The following is a 15229-nucleotide window of genomic DNA, read 5'->3' as shown; positions in this document are numbered from 1 at the left end:
CTGAATAGCTAAAATCAACACTGTTCCCTGCTAGAATTTGAGACTTATCTGGTTTAATTTTCTCAGGCAAATATTTACGGAACCCCTGTGTAGAGTCTAGAGTAGACTGTGATTTTGAAAATATAGTATGGATTTAGATCAGTGGCAAGACTTGATTTAGGTCAGTACTTGTTGAAGTAAGAGAAATCGCTGGGATTTGGAAACATGCTCCCACCCATGTTACTGCATGTTTCAGTTCATGTATGAGCTCATCATCATTTGGGGACAAGGTGCCTTTTCAATATCCTTGAATCCCAAGTAAGTTCCAAAGTGGAATCTCGTTGTACACATCGATTTTTAATGGTATACAATTTGATGGAGGGGAAATTTTAGTTTGCACAGCGTTCCTCATCTTGTGTTTAATGATGTCCTCAGCAGGAACATGCTAAGCAGTTACACTGAAGTTCCAGCTGTAATTTATTCATTCCAATTACATTCAAACTTCTAGAAAACTGGCTATCCCAAACTAACTTTATTTTGATATGGACTGTAAATAGTGAAAGCCTAAAAATTGCAACAAGCCCCTTTTATTGAAATATATCAAGAATGTTGTGTTCCAGTTGTTCCATAGAAATAATATAATGCCCTTGCTCCTTCTGTTCCGAAATCCCTGTCTCCCTTATCTTTTTTTTAAAAAAAGGAGATCACATTAAAGCAAATAGTATGATCTGAAAGAGAAACCATCAGTGTAAAACAAAATTATTATTGAAGTTTGTCACAATGAGAAATAGGAAGATTTAAAGAACAAAGACATCTACTAAAAGTTCTAGAGAGTCTCAAAACTAAATATGGCCAGGTTTATATCCTTCAAGAATCATGCGGTAGTGATGCTATGGTGAGTGTCCTTTCTAAGTTCATGTCGATACAGAATTAACATTTCCCTTCATAATATGAGGTTTGGAAACGTTCTGTGAATGTGTACTTTTGAGACTTTGGATCTTGATAAACACAGAGATTCTCTAAAATACCCCCATTTTTAAAATAGTAACCGTGTATTATTCCATCCGAGTTACCTGCTTTAAGCCAAAATTTTAATATGATAGTAAGCTACAATTTTACGGAGGAAAATCTCTGTTCTGACACACATCATTGAAGAGTCTCAATAGCATATTGAATAAAATTGCCTCTAGTCAAGGTTAAAAAGTATAAAAGAAAATAATGGGTGGGGATATTAACATGTGTTATGCCTTAATTTTCCAAACCATATTTAGAGCCTCTTAATGACCTTAATTTCATACATAGAAGGTCTTGCACAAAGTTTCTGAATGTCAGGACATATTAACTGACAGATGATAAAGTCCTGAAGCCATGTTGAATCCCAGAAGTCTGGCAAGACTCCATATGAGCTTTGGGGGTGATTGTTGCTCTTAGCATAATAGGAAACAGCCTGGCAAGCTTCTCAGCATGCCTAGAGTAAATTCTGATCACACCGCGTGCTCCCTTCCCCACAGCCAGACAGACAGGAGGAAGAAGCACAACCCCTTCCACCTTGCACATATGCACCTGGCAATAATTAGCCAGGAGAAATCAACTCCACCCCCATTTCTCATCAGACAGCCATTATATGCCATAATTGTATTCTTTTAGAGGAATTTGAAGGAAGACTCAGATGGGACAATTAAACATAGTTTCCCAAATTTGAATGCCTCATTACTAAGTTGAAGTATATGAATGCGTGTGTGTATGGTGACAGCGCTCTTTCTAATTGCATCGAAAAAAATTGTGTTTAGCTAGATAACTAAATTCTTGAAGTGTCTCTGCTACATACACATCTGTTTTTTATTTTTGTTTTAATGTTCTGACTAGTTATTTAATATCTGGGCTAATACTGTATTTCTTTTCTCTATTTCTACAGTTGTGAAATTGTCTTACTAATTTCTTTGCTACTTATTGTTGCTTGTTTATAACATTTCAAAGACTAAAGCTCTACAAAACCATTGTGTATATAAGTGCTCACCCATTAGATAATTCATAGGGGAGATCTCTTTGTAGTCAGTGCTTGAAATTTTGCTCATTTTCCAGTTATGTCAGTCTGTGTGTGTGTGTGTGTGTGTGTGTGTGTGTGTGTGCAGGTGTGTGTGTGCCAACCCGGGTGTGTGTGTGTGTGTGTGTGTGCTGCATTTTCAGTATTGTATTGAAAGTTTTCTGATTTATTTATTTATTTATGTTATTTATCTTGCCTGTAGATCAAATATACTCAAATGATTTTCTACATGTTTGATGGAATTTTGAGTTAATAACATTGAAATTTATGGTTTGTCATCTTCTGATGGAAATTAGATGACATAACATCTCAAAGCTCTAACAATAATATTTATTTTTAAATTACTCTTAAAAAGAACAAAGAATCAATTGCAGTTTAGAATGCAGGTGTTTGGCGTAATGTAAAAGAGAAATAAAAGAAAATTTAAAAAGGTAGCATATATTATATTCTGGAAACTCTGTAGATTCTTTATATAAATTATGTATTTAACCTTAAAGAGTGACTCTAAGACAATTTGAATTCAATGCCTCATTTTCTCTTAAGGACAACAGGTCAAGTGAACTTTATAAAGAGTATATATTATAATAAAATATCCATGATCAAACACTGTGGATTCTGATTATTATAACACCTGATGTTCCACTCTAGTTCTGAAAATAGATCATAAACTAGGATTGTAAGTACAGTGCAATACATGATATTTATTACACACATTAGAAGCTGATGAACTCTTTCTCACTTTGGAATGAGATGTTTAGAATAGAAGGTGATTCTAGCCTAAGAAGTTAAGGTGGAAATGCAAAATTATGTTATGGAAACACTCTCTCTAATTGCATTTTTGAAATCCATGAATACAGCAGATGAAAAGCTCACAAGTAGATCACCGAAGATTGTGCTGCCGAAAAAGTTGGATGGGAATTTAATTATCTAGCTCACTTTCCCCATATCGTTAGTGTTCGGGAACAACTGAACACCACATCGTCAAGGTGTTAATATGTATTTTTAAAAGCTGTTTTCTCCAATCTAAATATAGATTCTATGTAGAATCTCAAAGAACACACACTCAGATCACAAGGAAACAAGCGCTGGGAAGAATTAAACGTGTAGCTTGTGTACAATCGGTCACCATTCCCGCGTCTGGTGTGATTACTGAAAGGATAGATGCACGCATCACTTTACTTTTCCCCTCCAGACTCTAGGAAGTTGAGTTATGGCTTCAGCTTCAGAGAAAGTGTTACCATGAATATCTGTGATAAGACCATTTTAATGCCAACTCCAGTAAGCTATGTACCCACTGTACTTGTCAAAATGATTCACTGCAATACTCTAAAGGTAAACATATCCTTTCCTCCAACACAAATATTATTCTATCCCTTCATTCTCACTAACACCACATGAATCTTCCACCCCCCCAAATATCCTTAAGAGTTCTGTATTTGAGCATATTTAATGCACACTTACTCTTCTCTTTTCTCACTGAAAACTCCCCCTTGCTGACACTCAGTAATCGAACATACAGTAACCATTGTTGAACCTGAATTTTAGCTTTGCTTTTTAGAAAACACTTTTGGGCACATTTCTGGCAAACCTCAAGTACAAGTCATTATGGTGCTATGGAATCTTGGGTACTACCTGAATGGATGCAGCTTCCCTACTCCACAGGTATGTTCTCAGAATTACACACCTTAAAATTTCTGAAGAACATCGTGGGCTTCTGACCTACATACTTTCCTCAGTTGTCCAAATTCAAATCGTTACAGGGTTGAGTTTTAGCTCATTATCAAGAAGGCATACTTACTTACCTCAGTCACCAAATCTCAATTATCATATCAGGTAAATTGATGTACTTCTTCAAACTGTATTTTCCCTATATGTTTATGGTTTACTGAATAAGATTACTTTATTGCAACAATGATAATTTTCTATTCATTCCTATAGAACAAACTCATTACTGGGGATTAAAGCACTGAGAGATTTGCACTTACTGAATTTCATATTTCATTCGATTTGTTTACCTAGGAAGCTTATCACTCATATTTCCATAAATGAAAATCTACCATACAAATATTAGTGAGACATATAGAGTATGCCTGAAATTGTTATGTGCTCACAGGGAAGTAGAAGCAAAATTCTATTTTTTTTTTCAGAAATTCTCAGCCCATTAGTTAAGTAGCTTAAATTCAATATGGTAAGTTCTGAGAAGGTTCACTGTATCTATAAGCCAAGGGTACATGTTACAAAATAGAAAGAAAGATTTAGAAATATACTATATCTCTTATATTGTCCATTTATTTTGTAATATTTCCAACTCCCCTTTCCACCAACTATGACTCATCTTTTCAGTTCATCAATTACACAAACCAAATCCACTTACTATCATAGTACTGTACATGTGTATGTTAAAAATGGATTTGTATATATTCTTTTGAACTTGACATGCAAATTCTGAGATATATGTCAGAATTATGGGCCATATTTTTGGCAATTTAAAGATGATAATGGCTGACTGTATATAAGCTAATTTATAATGAAGAAATGGAGGAATTCCAATAAACCGTTAAAATTTTACATTTTCTTGCAAGTTACTGAGCTTTAGTTTTCTACTTAGTCAGTAGGAAGGTTAGCTGTAAAAACATCTATGAAATATAACTATATAATTTGGATAAAACACTAGTGCAATTTCTAGAATAGAGTTTAATTTCAAGGGTAAAAGTAACTTTTTAAAAAATTTTTTCTATAGTAATTGTTATTCCCTAAACTTACTACCTCTCTCTGCCAACCTAGGGCTATTCCTGCAAGTTTCTTGCAGTCATACAGTCTATCGTAGGCCTAGAATGTTCTCAGCCTCTAAGACTTTATGCTATAAACTCAGTCTTTCCAGCTCTTTGTAAACTCGGGTTCAACTCAACTCTAACTATTCTACAAGCTGATTGAATCAAACTGGCTTCACCCAGCTTTCAGTTTTATTTCTTTGCTTAATCTCAAACAAAGACTAGCAGTTGGTTCTAATCTTCCGGCTCCTTCTCCTCTGGCTCACTCTGTCTTCACCCATGTCTGTTCGCTCTCTCTTCACCCTGTCTCTGTAAAGCTGTTCCAGGACTACTGCATTCTCCTTGCTTTCCTTCTGGCTTTCGCTTAGAGCACCCCACTTTCCTTTCTGTTCTCATGAGACTTGGACATATCCTATTCTGACAAATCTTTGTCTTATTCATCACTTTGACTGCCACTCAATTAGACATCACTTTCAAACATGGGTGCTTCCTTCTATAAACGAACTTTACCTTCATTGTTTGCGATTAAAGATGTACGCTAAGGGCTTGTCTGTATTCCTGCCAGAAGTGTAAAAGTGTGTGCTAAGGCTGAGTCACAATTCAATGAGAAACAGTTTTTATTTCCTTGTAAATTACACAGCCTTACTCTTCACAGTGGGATCACATATCCTGCAACATTCAATTAGTTATATTGCTTGTTTTTATTTTTCCATCAAAGTTCTTATTGTACACTTCTGTTTCTTAAATCTACATAGGGTAGAAAAATGTATACACATCTATGCAAATTCTAGTACGATCATTGGCAAGTTCATGAATGATCTTTTAGAATATTTCATCAATTTTCTTGCAATGCTTCAGTACATAGAACCAAAAATGTCAAAGCCATCATGGGAGGGGCATGAATAGGGGATTTATGGATAGGAAACCAGGAAAGGGGATAACATTTGAAATATAAATAAAAATATCCAATAAAAAAGAATTTGAATTGCAATTTCCATTCTGTAGTGTTGGACACACAGAAGCATCTTCTAGCAACAATGCCCTTTGCCTGATGATCACAAATGGATAGTGAAGAATGAACAAAAGTGTGATGAGTGGGGGTTCAGAGAAGACATTACCACAGGACAAATTCCCTCAGTGCCTTTGGTGGCATTCAGAGGGAGAGAGAGCTGTATCCAAAGATGAATGTAACAGAAAATCAAATGGACTTTACTGTAGGATTACTATGACATACAAAGATACAAAATATGGAACATGGCAACAAAGTTCCTAATAATTGTAGCTCATCTTGCTCGTTAAATATACAAAATAAATTAATTTAATTGAGTACATATCATAGGATGAACTTTGCAGAACACTTGGTTTCTCATTCTCAGGATACCATAAGCTGTTGTTCAAAGTTAATGAAATACATTTGATATCATGGAGAAATTCTTGTCTCCTATGGGGTGCAGACATTATAAGGAAATATATAACCTAGTGACAATGTATGCTAATGTCACTAAGAAATTTATCTAATCCTAAAACATTTTAGAAAATTTCCTTACCAAAGAGAATTATCACAGTTGAAATACAACAGCAAAAGTTAGAGTAATTTCATATTTTATGTAATACTTAATAATTGGTAATTGTTAGTTACATGGGGATTTTAAGGTATTGTTTTTAAATTGTGGCTCTTCACAAAGGTTATGCCTTGATTCGATTTATTAGTTAGAGATAAAGCAAGTTTGCATTATTTTGCTAAAAACAGAGCAGAAATTAAAGTATAGCTGTGCATCGGCAGCTAACGCACTCTATCTTATACTCTAGAGGACATGGTCAACAGGAAGTACCAATACCTCTAGTTGACCCCATGAGATTTTGCTGCCTTTGCTTCCATGCCTAGGGACACAGTGAACTGAGGGCTCTATGTCTTAAAACATAAAACAATGCCATAATCGATGCAGAATACGACATACAAAGACAGCGAAGGTTTGGTTCCATGAACTTTAGTATTTTGAAATAATGTAGCACAACAATATCACCTGCTCGTTTTACACGAACCTATACCAAAGCTTCCGTGTTTGTGAACAATCATGACAGGGGATTTAGTGGCAATCATTAAATTTCTTTAAAAATAATTGGCCCTCCCAGGAATGAGACTACTGAAGATTGCTGGTTCATTTCCAAATGAACCTTCCAATGGCAAGGTGTGTGTAACCTCCCTACATCTGTTCACATTTAATTACCACCTACGATTAGCACGCAGATCATACACTTTTTTTTACTGAGCTCATACTTGCATTTTATTTTTTATTGGATATTTTGTACCTGTCTTGACTTCTTCTATTCTTCCACCCCTCAATCTTTAGGGGCACTCAAGTAGAGAAAGACAATATCATATGTTTCTTAGACAGTATTTAGAGATGCTGTGGAAAAGAATGCCACTAAATTACACAAGAGATAGCAGAAGAATACACTTTGTTTAAAGTGTGTGAGCACTTTTTAGTATATAATGTTAAGGAGAAAATAGCCATTACTCATAGAACTTAAACTACATCTTCTTGTATCAGATGAGGTCTAGACATTTATCAGCATATCCCTTTTTCTAAAATCCTGCTAAAACAAGTAATTCATTCTGCCACTTACCTTAATCTGAATGTTCATTCATGAAAATGCAAGGTGTCTGTAACCTCCCTACATCTGTTCACATTTATTTTTAAAATAGATTCATGTACTGCATTATTTGTTCACCAAAATCAAGCCACTGAATAATCTCATTTAAATTATGACAAGGTGAATAAAATAAAGGGGTGTAATAAACTTTTTGCCTAGCAGAACAGATTGTCCACAACCTACATTGCGGAACACCACACCCATATACCGCAAAGCAAGAAAACAGAGTGGGAAATGTATGTGTGTAAACAAGTTATAGAAAAACCTGGTCCTACGTTGTTCTGTAATGTAGGCAATTCTGTTCTCTTTTAATTTTTTTTCAATAATATAACAGATATTTACTATTAAATGGCTATGTAATATCTTCAACCATGTGATCCTCTAAATCCTAAAGCAAATAATATGCATCTTATGCAAATAACGTAACAATCGATGATATTACTGATAGTGTACCAGGAGTAAAACTAACATAATAGAAGATAAATATGAAAATACATATATAAATGACACGTAAATACTAAATATATTAAGAATCAGACACGGTAATCTACTGTAGCAATAAGAGAGGTTTGAACTATGTGTCTTTTTAAGAAATAAATTTTATGCATAGCATAAAGGCGTTTCAGGAAGTGCCAAGCTTTGTATACATTACTAGCTGTAATGAATCAAAGGATATTCTTTGTATGGGTCCACTTTTAAAAAGGTTTAGAAACATTTTAGTTCAAGGAGTTACTATTCTTTTTTAACACAGATTCATTCACTAGCTGGTTTTTCTTTCACAAAATAGATACTAAAACTTGTTAATTTTTTAAATAGGATATTCTTAACACTGATGCCAAGTATCTTCCGAAGAATTTCACTGATTTTCTTGGCAACTGCATTTCTTGGAACCATCCCTGTCTGATTGGTAAGGCTTTCCTAAAAGGTAGAATAGTATGCAGTAACATAGCCCAGAAAAGATTTGGCAGAAACTATAAAAAAGAAAAATATCTTAGATTGAAAATATCCTCACTGTGGAGAGGTCACAATTTTAGAAAGTGGATCTGCCAACCTCTGTAATTTCTTCTAGAATTTATCCCTCCATAATGGAGAAAGGACAGATCCTTCCAACTAACTTGAAATCCTTTGCCAAAACTGAGTTCCATCATTCAGAACTCTAATGGGTAAAGGGAAAGCCTTAACTCCCTTAGTGGTTACACTGCAAGTCTCTTAGTCCCACAGCATTCCTTTGGTGATTAACTCCATTTATCCCTAGATAGATCCCCATAGTCAGTTCAGTTTTAACCGGATATAACTAGGAGGAAACACACTGTCCTCCTCTCTATGAAACACAGAATAAATCTTTGAATATGTTCATCTTCGGTTCACAGAATGTTTTACAGAATGAGGCAGATGAGCAGAGCTGTCAATCAACGAGAAAATAAGATAGGTCAAGATAATGAGAGGAACTGGAACCTGCCCATGCACTCACTGGTGGTGGGAATTTGAGATGAACTGGTCAAAATTCAGAACCACTGTGTGTCTCCTTGGGAAAGATCATTCCATTCAGGATGGTTTAGAGGCTGAGGTATGCGCGGTGAAAAAAAGTATTAGGAGGAAAATATTCTTCTCATTTGTAGATAGTATCACCAGACCTGCTTCAAATAATGACACAGAGACTTATATTTATTTATGGAGCCTCAGGCCTTAGCTTAGGCTATTTCCCAACTAGCTTGTATAAATTAATTAACCCATTTATTTTAATCTGCATTCTTTCATGTGGCCATAACTCTCCCAGCACCTGTCCCTTCCTCCATGCCTGGCTGGTGAAATCGCCCTACACACCACACACACCTGATTCTTTCCCAGAGTTCCTATCTCTGCTTGAATAGTGTGCTTTTCCTCTCCTACCCTACTATAGGCACTCAGCTCCTCATTAAACCCATTAGGTGATGGAGAAGAATGTCTACAAAACACTGAGACAGATGATGTTTTCTAAAAATGGCAGTACCAAAGTTCAGATACACTCAGCACTCTGCTGAAACAAAAATCAGTGTTTGAAATAATACAAAGACAATCTTTACACAGTACACAAGATTATCCCAACAGGATGCAATCAGGTCTCTCTATGTGCTCACAGGAGTAAGAGTCCCAGGAGTTGACTGATGTTGCCTCGGAAAGTCTGGGAACAGCAAACTGTTGGGTACAAAACTACCCCGGGAGGAATACACACTAAACAAAATTAATGTATTTAAGACGTGATAATAGGAGACAAACGCAGAGAAGAGATCTTCATGGATTATTCCGAGATTATGGTCCAAGATTGAACCTCTTAGGATTAAAACGAAGCCAAAATGGTATGCTGGAGTGTCTCCAGAAGACTTAAAACCTGAAAACAGCTACTTTAAGACATAAATGAACAGACATAAGAGGGATGCAGCGAAAGGATTAAAATCACCTGCGGAAATTAATCCTCCACAAGTATGTTTTGGACATGTGACCCCTTCAAGAACATATACTTTCTTGAAGTTCAGATAGGAGACTGTTTGCCCAGCATGGAAGCCTTACAGTAACAAGATGTGCAGGAGGGAAAGACAATGGGAACTCTTATCAAACAAAGCATGTCAGAAATGGAGGGTATGACAAGATTTCCCCTTGACCATGAACTGAACCCTTTGGGATGGTATAAAGAACATGATTTCCTGATAAGGAGGAAATGAGATAAGTCATGGAGAAGAAATGTGAATCATAGAGAGATGACTGGAGTAGCACCTCTACTTTTTCACTATACATGACACTTTTTTTTTTGATGAAACAATAAAGTTGATGAAATCTTTAAGGCCATATTGATCCTCTCTAATGTTTCCCTTTTACTACAAATACATCAGTAAAGAGCATTTGATTTGAGCAGAAGGTGTGAATTTTAGGACATTTTAACCACCCTCCCTAAAAAGCTTTATTACCTGGAGAGACGATTGTTAAACCAGACACACTAAAACTAATATAAGAGAAAGTGGGAGAAGAGCATCAAACACAGGGGCACTGGGGAAATTTCCTGAACAGAATGCCAACAGTTTATGCTCTGAGATCAAGAATCAACAAAAGGAACCTCATAAAATTGCAAAGCTTCTGTAAGGCAAAGGACACTGTCATTAGGACAAAATGACAACCAACAGATTGGAAAAAGATCTTTACCAATCCTGCATCCAAGAGAGAGCTAATATCTAATATATACAAAGAGCTCAAGAAGTTAGACTCCAGAGAATCTAATAATCCTATTAAAAATGGCACACAAAGCTAGACAAAGAATTCTCAGCTGAGGAATATCGAATGGCTGAGAAGTACCTAAAGTAATGTTCAACATTCTTAGTCATCAGGGAAATGCAAATTAATAAAACCCTGAGATTCCACCTCACACCAGTCAGAATGGCTAAGATCAAAAACTCAGGTGACAGCAGATGCTGGCGAGGATGTGGAGAAAGAGGAACACTCCTCCATTGTTGGTGGGATTGCAGACTGGTACAACCATTCTGGAAATCAGTCTGGAGGTTCCTCAGAAAATTAGACATAGTGCTAACTGAGGACCCAGCTATACCTGTCCTGGGCATATATCCAAAAGGTGCTCCTACATATAACAAGGACACATGCTCCACTATGTTCATAGCAGCCAGAAACTTGAAAGAATCCAGATGTCTTTCAACAGAAGAATGGATATAGGATATGTGGTACATTTACATAATGGAGTACTATTCAGCTATTAAAAACAATGACTACATGAAATTCTTAGGCAAATGCATGGAACTAGAAAATATCATCCTGAGTGAGGTAATCACATCACAAAAGAACACACATGGTATGATTCACTGATAAATGGACATTAGCCCAAAAGCTTGGAATACTGAAGAAAAAATTCACAGATAATATGAAGTCCAAAAAGAAGGATGGCCAAAATGTGGATGCTTCAATCCTTCTTAGAAGGGAGAACAAAATACAGGAGGAAAGACATGCACAAAGAGTGGAACAGGGATTGAACAAAAGGCCATCCAGAGATTGACTCACCTGGGGATCCATCCCATAGGCAGCCAACAAACCCAGTCACTATGATGCCAAAGTGCTTGCTGACAGGAGCCAGATATGGGTGTGTCCTGATAGGCTCTGCCAGAGCCCTACTGATACAGATGAGAATGGTTACAGCTAACCATTGAATAGAACAAGAGGATCCCAATGGTGGAAGGAGCTGAAGGATTTTTGCAACCTCATAGGAAGAACAACAATATCAACCAACCAGGCACCCCAGAGATCCCAGGAACTAAACTACAAACCAAGGAGTACACATGGAAGGACCCATTGCTTCAGTTGCATATGTAGCAGAGGATGGCATTGTCTGGCATCAATATAAGAAGCCCTTATCCTGTGAAAGCTCTTTTCGCCAGCGTAGGGGAACGCCAGGGTATTGAAGTGGGAGAGAGTTGGTGGGAGGAAGAGCATCCTCATAGAAGCAGGGGGAGTGGGTATGTGAGAGGGGGAAAGGGAATAATATTTGAAATGTAAATACGTACAATACCCAAAAAATATAAAATTCTAAAAATTTTCAAGGAAAATGAAAATAATAAGCAAAGTGCTTTAAAGAAGGCACCACTTATGTGTTTAGAAAGACAGCAGCATTCTAATGAGTCATAAAATGACTGAATGAATAAAGATACAAATATCAGGGTAGACTGACTTCCATACATAAACACTATTGGCACTGGTGTTGGACAGATGCCATAAATGTAAGCATCGCTACTTTCCTGTGCAGAAGGTAGCACACACATTGACTGACCACGCACATGGACAAATCCAGATGACTCTAAGCTGACAGTGCTGATCCTACTTTTTGGTATTGTAGAGTCAGAATGTGTGATTCAAGCTGCTGGGGGACACTTTTCACAACCCTTCTTCATAAGCTTCCAAAATACCAGAAACAACTAGCTTTCTTGCTGAAATAGTATCATAGTTATTACAGGTACAACCAACAGCTTTCTGATTGGTCTATACCATGATCCCTAAGAGTGAGCTCCTATCTAATCCTATGAATCAGGGTAAATTTCTGTTCTGGGGAAGATGTAGGCTACAATAGGAGGGCCAGTGCCATTGTTTTGTTGATCAAATGCTTTATGTCCATTAAAATACCCATAGCAGTCAGCTTTGGTTGTGGAAGGGAAGCTCGTTTTTGCAACAGGCAATGGTAACCTCATTGATATTTAACCACGGAAGCTGCTAAGTGTAGATAACTGTCCTTCCCAAAAAGGACCACCCTACTGTTGATGTAACAATAACTCATCTCCCTGAAAACATACACACAAGTAACAGATGGTTATACTTACATGTTTTTGAGAAAATAGACAAATATAGATCCATGTATATAATACCATTCAATGAACACGGAGGATGTGAATTGAGGAAGAATAAGGAGGGGGACATGGTAGCTTCTCCATAATGAGGTCAGCCTTGGTGAAGCCGCCAGTAAGCGGGTGAGGAATCTTCAGGGATGCTATCTGTTGTGTAACCTCCAGTGCTATAGTTGCTTTCTACATGACATGGCTGCCTTTATGTGATCCATGTTGATGAGAAAAAACCTATAATAATTTTTTATGTTCAGAAATTTAGACTTGGGTAGAATAAATTCTTTAGTTTAATAACATATATGGAGCAAATAGATGCTTGACCAGTTTTCAGCAGGAAATCCCATAAAACAGAAGCATATTTTTCAGATCAGTTGGAGAATGGAGGGCTTATTAAGTTATTACTGTAAGAGGCACCTGGTTAGAAACTAAAACGAAAGTATAACATATAAGGAAGATATTTCATATGTCATCCTTCCTAAATTATAACTGGAAAGAGGTTATTAGTTTTAAATTTAATATGAGAAAGATAAACAGAAAAATAAAGCCCTGTCAATAGATACTTAGTCATAGATTGCAGTACATCCAAAGTTGAATCAATTTTTTGGGAAAAATCTAAAAACAGCCAAAAAATAAAAATTTAAAAAAAAGGGACCTAGAGTTAGCTTTGTTTTCACTGAACAAACTATTTTAATTGAGTTTGAGGCTCAGTATATTAGATATACACAGAACATTAGATATGTGTGTGTGTATTTATATACACGTATACACATACACATTCAAAACAAGGAAGTGTTGTTAAAACAAAGAATCCAATATTAAGGTTTAAATTTGAAGATTCCTTTCATGTTTGGAAAAATATTAGCCAGCTTGAAGCATCTACTCAGAAAGAAAGCATGAAATTAGTGTATGAGCCCTCTTCTGTCACTGTCTGTTCTCCTGATTTGGAGACACAGTTCCGAGTATGCATATGTAAGAGTGGGTATAAAATAATCACTAAATATTATTTTGGCCACAGATGAAGAAGAGTGACTGATAGAGTAATGTAGAGTAATTACATGCAGGAAAGATGTACGCTAATTCTTTAAACTCATCTCCTTTCCATATTACGGATATGTGAAACACATCTTCTTCCTTCAAATTCGCCTTTATGGATTGGTACCTTTGGCAGCAAAGAGGAGGAAATAAGCAAACTGACAACTGTCAGTTATTCTAAGACGTTTTTCCCTTTAAATGCTGACATCTTCCATCACTTTAACAATTAGTTTATGGACCTGGCTGAAAAGTCCCTGCCTGTCTGCCATGGACATGAAAGTACAAAATAGTAACACCATTTTTGTCCTGCCAAAGTTGAGAAACCTCCCAACGGGATAATTTCTCTCTGGGGATAAAGCACACAAGGCTCTGAATAGGATCAGTTTTAAAAGTCTTCTGAGCCTGAATGTCAATTATGCATGAAATTGTGCAGAGACGACTATAGATGCCTAAATCCTCACACTTCGAGTTTCAAAACTGGTGCACTGATACCTGGAAGATGAAACGAGGCATAGTAAAATAAATCGCTTACAGTGGGAAAAGAGTAAGAGTTTAAAGTCAACAATATAGAAAATAGGATATGATAAGTGTATTCCTTCATTCTCTTTGTTTTCCATTTGGGACAATTTTCTCCCTCCTTTATCTCCCTCTCTCTCCTCACCACTTGTCACGCCGAAGCACACAATTGCAAACTCAAAGGAAAACATATTCTTTATTGTATGAAAAAGTAATCTGAAGAAATAGAGATATAGACCTAAAATTACATCCTGATAAAGATTTTGAGATTTGAGAGAAAGCAAAAAGATGAAATATAAGGCAGATTTAAGTTGCTAAGCAACTTGGCATTCACATGAAATCAGATATAGCAATTTGCTTTGGCAAGACTATGTAATAAGTTTAAAGAAACAAAACCAGTTATTAGTTTTAGCTACTAAGTAATTAAAGGAAGAAGAATTAAAAGATTGAACTGAATTAAGTCGGTGTTTAACATATAAAAATACAACCAATTTGTCTCAGAGGCCTGAGGGTCCAAACTGACACTTAATTACATGACAGAAGATGACTGTCAATTTGACAAAAGGAAAACTAGATTAAAACATGATACTATATTTAAATCTGATTTTGTACAATGGGTTTGACATCTTGCCAAACCTTTGTAATATTATTTTTATATCGTATAATAAAATGTTCATGCAGCAAAGTCTCCCTGCACATTGATTCAGATTTGTATATTTTTGCTTCTGGATAGAAAGGTATTATGTCACAACAGTTATTAAAGTGCTGAATCTGGTAAAAAAAAGGGGGGGTGGGATGACTTTTCTCTGTAAAGACTAAACCGTGCATACTTATTATTTGGTGTTTGAATACTGCCTGTTACCATC

At 36.2% G+C, this 15229-nt stretch overlaps 1 protein-coding gene across 1 annotated transcript in view; it reads right to left on the bottom strand.

The window, feature by feature from the left end:
• Positions 1-15229, bottom strand: part of Cadm2 (cell adhesion molecule 2) — a 938204-nt gene that overhangs the window by 840567 nt on the left and 82408 nt on the right. The gene's annotated exons all lie outside the window — the stretch shown is intronic.

The sequence above is a fragment of the Rattus rattus genome, chromosome 4 (assembly GCF_011064425.1).
Source record: "Rattus rattus isolate New Zealand chromosome 4, Rrattus_CSIRO_v1, whole genome shotgun sequence".
In the NCBI taxonomy this organism is placed as follows: Eukaryota; Metazoa; Chordata; class Mammalia; order Rodentia; family Muridae; genus Rattus; species Rattus rattus.
The sequence above is the reverse complement of the archived record's forward strand: the minus strand, read 5'-3'. Positions and strand labels throughout refer to the sequence as shown.